Source organism: Haemaphysalis longicornis, unplaced genomic scaffold (assembly GCF_048455015.1).
Source record: "Haemaphysalis longicornis isolate Haplotype H1 unplaced genomic scaffold, Haemaphysalis longicornis Haplotype H1 scaffold_11, whole genome shotgun sequence".
Classification (NCBI taxonomy): Eukaryota; Metazoa; Arthropoda; class Arachnida; order Ixodida; family Ixodidae; genus Haemaphysalis; species Haemaphysalis longicornis.
In genome coordinates, this window is record NW_027526214.1 from 80,678,205 (window position 1) to 80,688,981 (window position 10,777).

The 10,777-nt window shown below is 51.4% G+C and overlaps 1 non-coding gene across 1 annotated transcript; it reads right to left on the minus strand.

The window, feature by feature from the left end:
• Positions 1 to 3,341: 3,341 nt before the first annotated feature.
• Positions 3,342 to 3,414, minus strand: Trnaa-ggc (transfer RNA alanine (anticodon GGC)). Its single transcript has one exon. It is a non-coding gene; the product is annotated as a tRNA-Ala (tRNA).
• Positions 3,415 to 10,777: the final 7,363 nt, after the last annotated feature.

The window sequence follows — 10,777 nt, forward strand, 5'->3', positions numbered from 1 at the left end:
CCCCACCCGCGACAACAGGGCGGTGCTCGGTCTCGAGCTGCAGAGCGCATTTGACAAGGTACGGCACTCTGCCATCCTGGCGCAAGTATCGCGACTGAACATGGGCAGGCGATCATTCGCATACATCCACGACTTCCTCTCGGAACGCACCGCCACGATACACGTGGGTGACCTCGAACTACCGCAGAAATCGCTAGGCAGCACCGGAACGCCCCAGGGCTCGGTAATCTCCCCGCTGCTTTTCAATATCGTAATGATCGGCGTGGCCAACCGGCTAGCGGAGATACCCCAGGTTCGCCATACCATATACGCGGACGACATCACACTGTGGGTTCCCGGAGGCTGCGACGGCCACATCGAAACGACCCTACAGCACGCGGTAGACACTATCGAACAACACCTCGAAGGCTCCGGCCTCGTCTGCTCCCCCCAAAAGTCAGAGCTACTAGTGATACCCCCACCGGGCACACCTCGCCACCGCATAACCACCGCAGCAATCACCGTGCGCACGAGAGACGGCACCGTCATCCCGCGAGTGCAGTCCCTCCGAGTTCTCGGCATGATACTTGAGAGCAATCGCTGCAACGGCACTACAGTCAACCGCCTCACCACCCAGCTCACGACAGCCACCCGCCTCATCAGGCGAGTGACCACACGGCACCACGGCATGAAGGAGGCCAGCCTCCTCCGACTGATACAGTCATTCGCCATCAGCCACGTTGCATACGTGGCAGCATATCACCACTGGAAAACGCCAGAACGAGCCAAAATCGACGCCGCGATACGGAAGACGTACAAGGCGGCCCTCTGGCTCCTCGACAGCACAAGCACGGCGCGGCTCCTCGAGCTGGGCATCCACAACACCCTCGACGAGATCGCCGAGGCCCACCGCACGGCCCATCTCGAGCGGCTCTCAACCACGCGCACCGGTCGCTCCATACTCGACCGGCTAGGCTACGCATCCAGAGCAGTCTCAACCTCTAGTACACGCCCGCTGCCAGACGCCGTCACGCGCAGACTGCGGGTTAATCCCATACCAAAGAACATGCATCCCGAGTACAACCGCGACCGACGAGTCGCCCGAGCCAAGGCCCTCACGGAGCTCTACGCCCGCGACACCGGTGCCCTGTACGTTGACGTCGCCGAGTACCCCGACCGACCCGGCACGTACGCAGCGGTGGCAGTCAGGGCTACCACCGGTGACATCTACAGCGCCTGCAGTCTCCGCGTCCCGGTCGCGCGTCATGCCGAGGAGACGGCCATTGCCCTGGCCCTGACGGACCCTCAGTGCACCACAGTGCTAAGTGATTCGCGCTCCGCGATACTCAGTTATGCGCGAAACAGTGTGTGTGAAAGTGCAGTGAAAGTGCGAAGCAACACCACGACCCCATCAGTGTCCGCCACGTCCCTTCGATGGTTCCCGGCGCACATGGACTCGCTCGGCTCCAGCAACGGCCACGCCAATCGCAACGAGACGGCAGATGCCGCCGCGCGCGAACTCACCAACCGCGCGGCGACCCCTCTCGCCTCTCGTTCGGCTAGGCAGCCGGCCATCAACCACGAACCCCTCACGACCTATACCGAGGTCCTCCAATGGTACCGGCTCAGCCGACGAACTATGCCACCACCTCATCCTCGGCTCACAAGGGCCGAGGCCGTGCTCTACAGACAGCTACAGACAAACTCTGTGATCACACCCGTGTTGGCGCAATACGTGTGTCCGGGTGCCTACGACAGCGTGCAGTGCTGTGTGTGCGCGAGAGCAAACGCGACTCTGGCCCACATATTGTGGGATTGTGAACGCAACCCAGACGAGGCGGCCGCCCCGACGCGGCTGCCGGACAGTTTCACGAGTGCTATGATTTCGTCCGAATACACGACCCAACTCCAGGCCGTCCAGCAGCTCGAGGCAGCTCTCGCACGGCAGAGACTCGGGGAGGCGGCGAGGCCGAGGGATCCACCCCCTCACTGCCCGTCAGCCGAGCCAGTCGACGCCTGCGGCGCACACCACGAGGACGTCCAGGCCGCGTCACGATAGGGTGCCTCTCTAGGAGGCGATCCTCTCGTTCTGCAGGCTAGCCAATAAAGTTGTCTCTCTCTCTCTCTAGCCAGCGCCACTCGGACTGCTAGGGGTGAAGGGACCTTCTTATTAACCCCCGCGGTGACTCGAGTGTCTACAACATGTCGAAAGTGGTCGACCAGCGTTGAACCCTCTTAAGCTACCATTGTCACCAAGGCTGCCATAACAGAGGCCTTCGCTACGCTTTTAGCGAATCAGAATTGGCAAATGAGGGGCTCGGTGAATAAGGACAGAAAAAGGGTTTTCCATCAAGAAAACCTCGGAAAGCAAAAGGGGGGAATCTGGTAAGTCATAGAAACAGATGAATTTTTCGGTCAGAAAGAAGTAGTGAAAAAAATGCACCCCTGGCGGGATCCGAACCCACTACCTCCAGAATACCGGTCTGGTGCGATAACAACTACGCTTCGGGTGGGGGTGTTTCCCCACCACTTTCTTAAGAATTTATGTTCAGGTATTTTTGTTTGCTGCGCTTGGAGGTGGCAGCGAACGCCCCTTTGACTACTCGGGATAAAGGGGACACTCTTTTTAACCACCGGGGCGTGACTCGAGTGTCTACGACATTTCGAGAGTGGTCGACCATCGTTGAACCCTCTTAAGCAACTTTTGCACCAAGACTGCCAGAACAGAGGCCCTCCCTTTGCATGTAGCGAATCAGAAAGGGGGAATGAATCGCTGGGTGAATTAAGACAGAATAAGTGTTTGCCGTCAAAAAAACATCGCAAAGCAAAGGGGGAAATCCGGTAGGTCATAGAAACCGATGAAGAATTTTTTTAGTCAGAAGGAAAGTTGGGAAAAAGTGCCCGCCGGGTGGGATCTGAGCCCACGACCTCCATAATACCAGTCTGGTGCGATAACCACTACGCTATCGACGGGGCTGTTCCCCCACCACTTTCTTGTGTATTTATGTTACCGTATTTCTTGTTTCCTGCTCTTGAAGGTGGTAGCCAGCGCCACTCGCACTGCTTGTGGTGAATGGGACCTTCTTATTAACCCCTGGGCCGTGACTCAAATGTCTACGCCATGTCGATAGTGGTCGACCAGCGTTGAACCCTCTAAAGCTACCTTTGGCACCAAGACTGCCAGAACCGAGGCCCTCGCTATGTATATAGCGAATCAGAAATGGGAAATGAGGGGCTCGGCAAATCAAGATGAAATAAGATTTGGCAGTCAAGAAAACCTCGGAAAGGAAAAGGGGGATTGCGGTATGTCATAGGAAAATATGCAGAATTTTTTTAGTCGTAAAGAAAGTGGTGAAAAAATGTCCGCCAGGTGGGATTCGAACCCACGACCTCCAGAATGCCGGTCTGGGGCAATAACCACTACGCTACCGGTGGAGCTGTTCCCCTACCACTTTCTTGGGTAATATGTTAAGGTATGTTTTGTTTCTTGCACTAAGGGGTGGTAGCCAGAGCCACTCGGTCCACTAGGGGTGAAGGGGACCTTCTGTTTAACCTCCGGGCCACAACTCGAGTGTCTACGACATGTCGAGTGTGGTCGACCAGCGTTGAACCCTCTTAAGCTACCTTTGTGACCAAGAATGCCAGAACAGAGGCCTTCGCTATGCTTTTAGCGAATCTGAAATGGGAAATGAATCGCTCGGTGAATTAAGAGAGAATAAGGGTTTCCCATCAAGAAAACCTCAGAAAGCAAAGGGGGGAATGGGGTAGGTCATACAGAAAGATGTAGAATTTTTTGAGTCATAAAGAAAGCGATGAAAAAATGCTCGCCGGGTGGGAAGCGAAACCACGACGTCCAGAATACCGGTCTGGTGCGATAACCAGTACGCTAGAGGCGGGGCTGTTCCTTCACCACTTTCTTGGGTGTTTATGTTAAGGTATTTTTTGTTTCCCGTACTTGGGGGTGGTAGATAACGCCACATGAACTTCTAGGGGTGAAGGTGAAATTTTTTACCCCCGGGATATGACTCGAGGTTCTACGACCTGTCGAGAGTGGTCGACCAGCGTTGAACCCTCTTAAGCAACTTTTGCACCAAGACTGCCAGAACAGAGGCCCTCGCTATGCATGTAGCGAATCAGAAATGGGAGTTGAGGGGCTTGGTGAATTCAGACAGAATAAGGGTTGGCCCTCAAGAAAACCTCGGAAAGCAAAGGGGGGCAATCCGGTATGTCATAGAAACAGATGAAGAATTTTTTGAGTCAGAAAGAACGTGGTCAAAAATGCCCGCCGGGTGGGATCCGAACCGACCACCTCTAGAACACCAGACTGGTTCGATAACCACTACGCTACCGGCAGGGCTGTTCCCACACCACTTTCTTGGGTATTTATTTTAGTGTTTTTTTGTTTCCTGCACGTGGGTGAGGTAGCCAGCACCACTATGACTACTCGGCGTGAAGGGGAGCTTCTTTTAAACCCACGGGACGTTACTCGAGTGTCTAAGACATGTCGAGAGTGGTCGACCAGTGTTGAACACTTTTAATGAAACTTTGGCGCCAAGACTGCCAGAACAGCGGCCCTCGCTATGCACGTTGCGAATCAGAAATTTGAAATGAGGGGCTCGGTGATTTAAGACAGAATAAGGGTTGGCAGTGAGGAAAACCTAGGAAAGCAAAGGGGGTTATCCAGTAGGACTTAAAAACAGATGAATTTTTGAGTCAGAAAGAAAGTGGTGAAAAAATGCTCGCCGGGTGGGATCGCAAACCGCAACCTCCACAATACCGGTCTGGTGCGATAACCACTACGCTACCGGAGGGGCTGTTCCCCCACCACTTTCTTGGGTATTTATGTTAAGGTATTTTTTTGTTTCCTGCACTTGGGGGTGGTAGCCAGTGCACTCGGACTACTTGTGCTGAACAGAGCCTTCTTATTAACCCCCGGGCCGTAACTCGAGTGTCTATGACATGTCGAGTGTGGTCGACAAGAGTTGAACCCTCTTAATTTACCTTTGGAACCAAGACTGACAGAACAGAGGCCCTCGCTATGCATGAAAGAATCAGCAATGGGAAGTGAGTGGATAGGTGAATTAGGACAGAATAAGGTTTGACAGTCAAGAAAACATCGGAAAGCTAAGGCGGAATCGGGTAGGTCATAGAAACAGATGAAGAATATTTTTAGTCAGAAAGAAAGTAGGGAAAAATGCCCGGCGGGAGGGATCAGAACCCACGACCTCCAGAATACCGGTCTGGTGCGATAACGACTACGCTACCGGCGGGGCTGTTCCCCCACCGCTTTCTTGGGTATTTATGTTAAGGTAATTTTTGTTTCCTGCACTTGCAGGTGGTAGCCAGTGCAACACGGACTACTCGGGCTGAACGGAGCCTTCTTATTAACCCCCGGGCCGTGACTCGAGTGTCTACGTAATGTCGAGAGTGGTCGACAAGCGTTGAACCCTCTTAAGCTACCTTTCGCACAAAGACTGACAGAATAGAGGCTTTCGCGTTGTGTGTAGCGAATTAGAAATGGCAAATGAGGGGCTCGGTGAATTCATACAGAATAACGGTTGGCAGTTAAGAAAACATCGGAAAGCAAAGGGGGGAACTGGTAGGTCATAGAAAAAGATGAATTTTGTAGCCAGAAAGAAAGTGGTGAAAACATGACCGCCGGGTTGGATCCGAGCCCACGACCTCCAGAATACCGGTCTGGTGCGATTAGCACTACGCTACCGGCAGGGCTGTTCCCCCAGCACTCTCTTGGTTATTCATGTTAAGGTATTTTTGTTTCCTGCACTTGGGCGTGGTAGCCAGTGCCACTGGGACTTCTCGGGGTGAAGGGGACTTTCTTTTTAACCCCCGGGCCGTGACTCGAGTGTTTACGACATGTCGAGAGTGGTCGACCAGCGTTGAACCCTCTTAAGCTACCTTTGGCACAAAGACTGCCAGAACCGAGGCCCTCGCTATGCATAGACGAGTCAGAAATGGCAAGTGAGGGGCTAGGTGAATTAAGACAGAATAATGGTTGACAGTCAAGAAAACCTCGGAAAGTAAAGGGAGAATCTGGTAGGTCGTAGAAACAGATGAAGATTTTTTTTAGTCTGAAAGAAAGTGGGAAAAAATGCCGCTGGGTGGAATGAGAACCCAGGAACTGCAGAATACCAGTTTGGTGCGATAACGACTACGCTACCGACGAAGCTGTTCTCCTACCACTATCTTGGGTATTGATGTTAAGGTATTATTTGTTTCCTGACTTGGGAGTGGTAACCAGCACCACTCGGACTACTCGGAATTAAGGGGACCTGCTTTTTAAACCCCGGGCTGTGAATTGAGTTTCTACCACATGTCCAGAGTGGTCGACCAGCGTTGAACCCTCTTAACCAACTTTTTCACCAAGACTGCCAGAACAGAGACACTAGAATTGCGTGTAGCAAATCAGAAATGGGAAATGAATCGCAGGTTAATTAAGACAGAATAAGGGTTGGCACTCAAGAGAACCTCGGAAATCAAAGAAGGAAATCCGGTAGGTCATAGAAACAGATGAAGAATTTTTTGAGTCAGAAGGAAAATGGTGAAAAAATGCACGCCGGGTGGGATCGCAAACCACAACCTCCACAATACCGGTCTGGTGCGATAACCACTACGCTACCGGAGGGGCTGTTCCCCCACCACTTTCTTGGGTATTTATGTTAAGGTATTTTTTGTTTCCTGCACTTGGGGGTGGTAGCAAGTGCACTCGGACTACTCGGGCTGAACGGAGCCTTCTTATTAACCCCTGGGCAGTAACTCGAGTGTCTACGACATGTCGAGAGTGGTCCTCCAGCGTTTAACCCTCTTAACGTACCTATGGCACAAGGACTGCCACAACAGAGTCCCTCGCTATGCTTGTAGCGAATCAGAAATGGGAAATGAATCACTGGGAAATTAAGACAAAATAAGGGTTTCCCATCAGGAAAAACTGGGAAAGCAAATTGAGGAATCCGGTTGGTCATAGAAACAGATGTAGAATTTTTATGTCCGAAAGAAAGTGGTGTAAAAATGCCCGCCGGGTGGGATCGGAACCCAAGACCTCTAGAATACCGGTCTCGGGCGAAAACCACAACGCTACCGGCGGGGCTGTTCCTCCACCACTTTCTTTGGTAATCAGTTTAAGGTATTTTTTGTTTCCTGAACTTGGGTTGTGGTAGCCAGAACCACTCGGACTGCTTTGGGTGAAGGCGACACTCTTTTAAAGCGGATCATTTCTTAGGCACGCCTGGTTCCTGCGTCCTTGATGGTGGCGCCATATACACGCTCACTGCACATGCGCATCTCTCCTCCTTACACCCACAGCTCCGCGATACTACACTATATAAAAGAAATAGTTAGCGGCGCTCGGTTTCGATCCCACGACTTTCTTGCCGCAACGGGAGGTACGTGGCGCTCTTCCCACTACGCTACAAATCCGGGACAGGAGCTAGTGCTCTGAACGCGCCTGATGTACTGGACTGATTCCAACTACGTCAAGAAACTATTGACACAACGAAGGCGCGCGAAGCTGAAGGTCAACGGAAATGACGAAATGAAAACTTTAGAGCGGGATGCTAAATTTCCCGTGGGAAAGCTGTGTCGAGAAGCAGCACGCGCCTTGAAGCTCAAACAGCCCCATACGGAGCGTCTCTGATGCTGATTGTGGCGGGATGCTCCTAGAGATTGGCCAACCAAAGAATCCATCACGAGATAGGTTCGCGTTCAACCACCGTCGTCATCTTCTCGTAGGGCAACCGCCGAAGAAGAAGAAGAACGAGAAGACGAAGCTGCGATGAGGAGGACGTGTACATTGATCTCAGCCGGTGCACCAATATCCACAACATTTACCTCACCAAAGCTAACGGAGGCTACCGCTTCTACCACAGAGACAACATCGACAAGAACATGATGGACAAGTTTCGGCGCCTCGAGAACCACCACCTACTCACAGTAACACAACAGCACTTGCGAGCCTTTGCCACCAGTGTGGACCCGGACGTGGAATTCCCTCTGGCGCTAGTAAAAACCAGATCACTCAACATAACGGCAACACAATGGAACCACACGGACCCACCACGATGCTTGGCATCCTCATCAGGGTTCCCCACGGGCGGATGGTGTAATTTTTTTAAACCCCCGGCTGTGACTCGAGTGTCTACGGCATGTACAGAGTGGTCGACCAGCGTTGAACCCTCTTAAGCAACTTTTGCACCAAGACTGCCAGAACAGAGGCCCTAGCTATGCAAGTAGCGAATCAGAAATGGGAGATGAGGGGCTCCGTGAATTAGGACAGAATAAGGGTTGCACTCAAGAAAACCTCGGAAAGCAAAGTGGGGCAATCCGGTATGTCACAGAAACAGATGAAGAATTTTCTTAGTCAGAAGGAAACTGGTGAAGAAATGTCCACCGGGTGGGGTCCGAGCCTACGACCTCTGGAACACCAGACTGGTTCGAGAACCACTACGCTACTGGCAGGGCTGTTCCCACGCCACTTTTTGGGTATTTATATTAGTTAATTTTTGTTTCCTGCACGTGAGGGAGGTAGCCAGCACCACTATGACTACTCGGAGTGAAGGGAGCTTCTTTTTAACCAGCGGAACGTGACTCCAGTGTCTAAGATATGTCGAGAGTGGTCGACCAGTGTTGAACACACTTAATGTAACTTTGGCACCAAGACCGCCAGAACAGAGGCCCTCGCTATGCACGTAGCGAATCAGAAATTTGAAGAGGGGCTCGGTGAGTTAAGACAGAATAAGTGTTGGCAGTGAAGAAAACCTCGGAAAGCAAAGGGGGTTATCCGGTAGGACTTTAAAACAGACGATATTTTGAGTCAGATAGAAAGTGGTGAAAAAATGCTCGCCGGGTGAGATCCGAACCGACGACCTCCAGAATACTGGTCAGGTGCGATAATCATTACGCTATTAGCGGGGCTGTTCAGCCACCCCTTTCTTGAGTATTCATGTTCAAGTATTTTTTGTTTCCTTCACTTTGGTTGTGGTAGCCAGCGCCGCTCAGACTACTCGTGGTAAAGGGGACACTCCTTAAAACCCCCTGGTCGTGACTCGAGTGTCTACGACTTGTCGAGAGTGATCGACCAGCGTTTAACCCTTTTAAGAAACTTTTGCACCAAGTCTGCCAAAACAGAGGCCCTCGCTATGCATCTAGTGAATAAGAAATGGGAGATGAGGAATCGGTGAAATAGGAAAGAATATAGCTTGGAACTCAAGAAAACCTCGAAAAGCAAAGGGGGAAATCCGGTAGGTCATAGAAACAGATGAAGAATTTTTTGAGTCAGAAGGAAACTGGTGAAAACATGCCCACCGGGTGGGATCCGTGCCCACGACCTCCAAAATACCAGTCTTGTGTGATAACAACTACGCTACAGGAGGGGCTGTACCCCACCACTTTCTTGGGTATTTATGTTAAGGTATTTCTTGTTTCCTGCCCTTGTGGGTGGTAGCCAGTGCCACTCGGACTACTCGGTGTGAAGGGGCACACTTTTTAACCCCCTGGCCATGACTCGAGTGTCAACGAAATGTCGAGAGTGGTCGACCAGCATTGAAAACTCTTAAGCTACCTTCCGCACCAAGACTGCCAGAACAGAGGCCCTCGCTATGCATGTAGCGAATAAGAAATGGGAAATGAGAGGCTCGGTGAATTAATACGAAATAAGGGTTGGCAGTCAAGAAAACTTCGGTTAGCAAAGGGGGCAATGCTGTAGGTCATAGAAACAGATGAAGAATTTATTGAGTCAGAAAGAAAGTGGTGAAAAAATGCCCGCTGGGTGTGATCCGAACCAATGACCTGCAGAATACCGGTCTGGTGCAATAACGACTACGCTACCGGTGGAGCTGTAACCCTACCACTTTCCTGGGTATTAATGTCAAGGTATTTTTTGTTTCCTGCGCTTGTGGGTGGTAGCCAGCACCACTCGTTCTACTCGGGGTGACGGGGACACTCTTGTTAGCCCCCTGTCCGTGACTCCATTGTCTACGATATGTCGAGAGTGGTCAAACAGCGTTTAACCCTCTTAAGCAACTTTTGCACCAAGACTGCCAAAAGAGAGGCCCTCGCTATGCATTTAGTGAATCTGAAATGGGAGATGAGGAATCGGTGAACTAAGACAGAATAAGGGTTGGCACTCCAGAAAACCTCGGAAAGCAACGGGGGAAATCCGGTAGGTCATAGAAACAGATGAAGAATTTTTTCAGTCAGAAGGAAAGTAGTGAAAAAATGCGCGCCGGGTGGTATCCCAGCACAAGACCTCCAGAATGCCGGTCTGGTTCGATAACCACTACGCTACCGGCGGGGCTGTTCCCCCACCACTTTCTTGGGTTATTATGTTAAGGTATTTTTTGTTTCCTGCACTTGGAGGTGGTAGCCAGTGCCACACGGACTACTCGGGCTGTAGGGGACCTTCTTTTTAACCCCCTGGCCCTGACTCGAGTGTCTACAACATGTCGAGAGTGGTCAACCAGCGTTGAACTCTCTTAAGCTACCTTTGGCACCAAGACTGCAGAACAGATGCCCTCGCTATGAATGGAGTGAATCAGAAATGGGAATTGAGGGGCTAGGTGAATTAAGACAGAATAAGGGTTGGCAGTCAAGAAAACTTCAGATAGCAAAGGGGGAATGCGGTAGGTCATAGAAAAAGATGTAGAATTGTTTGAGTCAGAAAGAAAGTGGCGAAAAAATTCCGGCTGGGTGGGATCCGAACCCATGACCTCCAGAATACCGGTCTAGTGCAATAACGACTATGCTACCGGTAGAGCTGTTCCCCTACCACTTTTTTGGATATTAA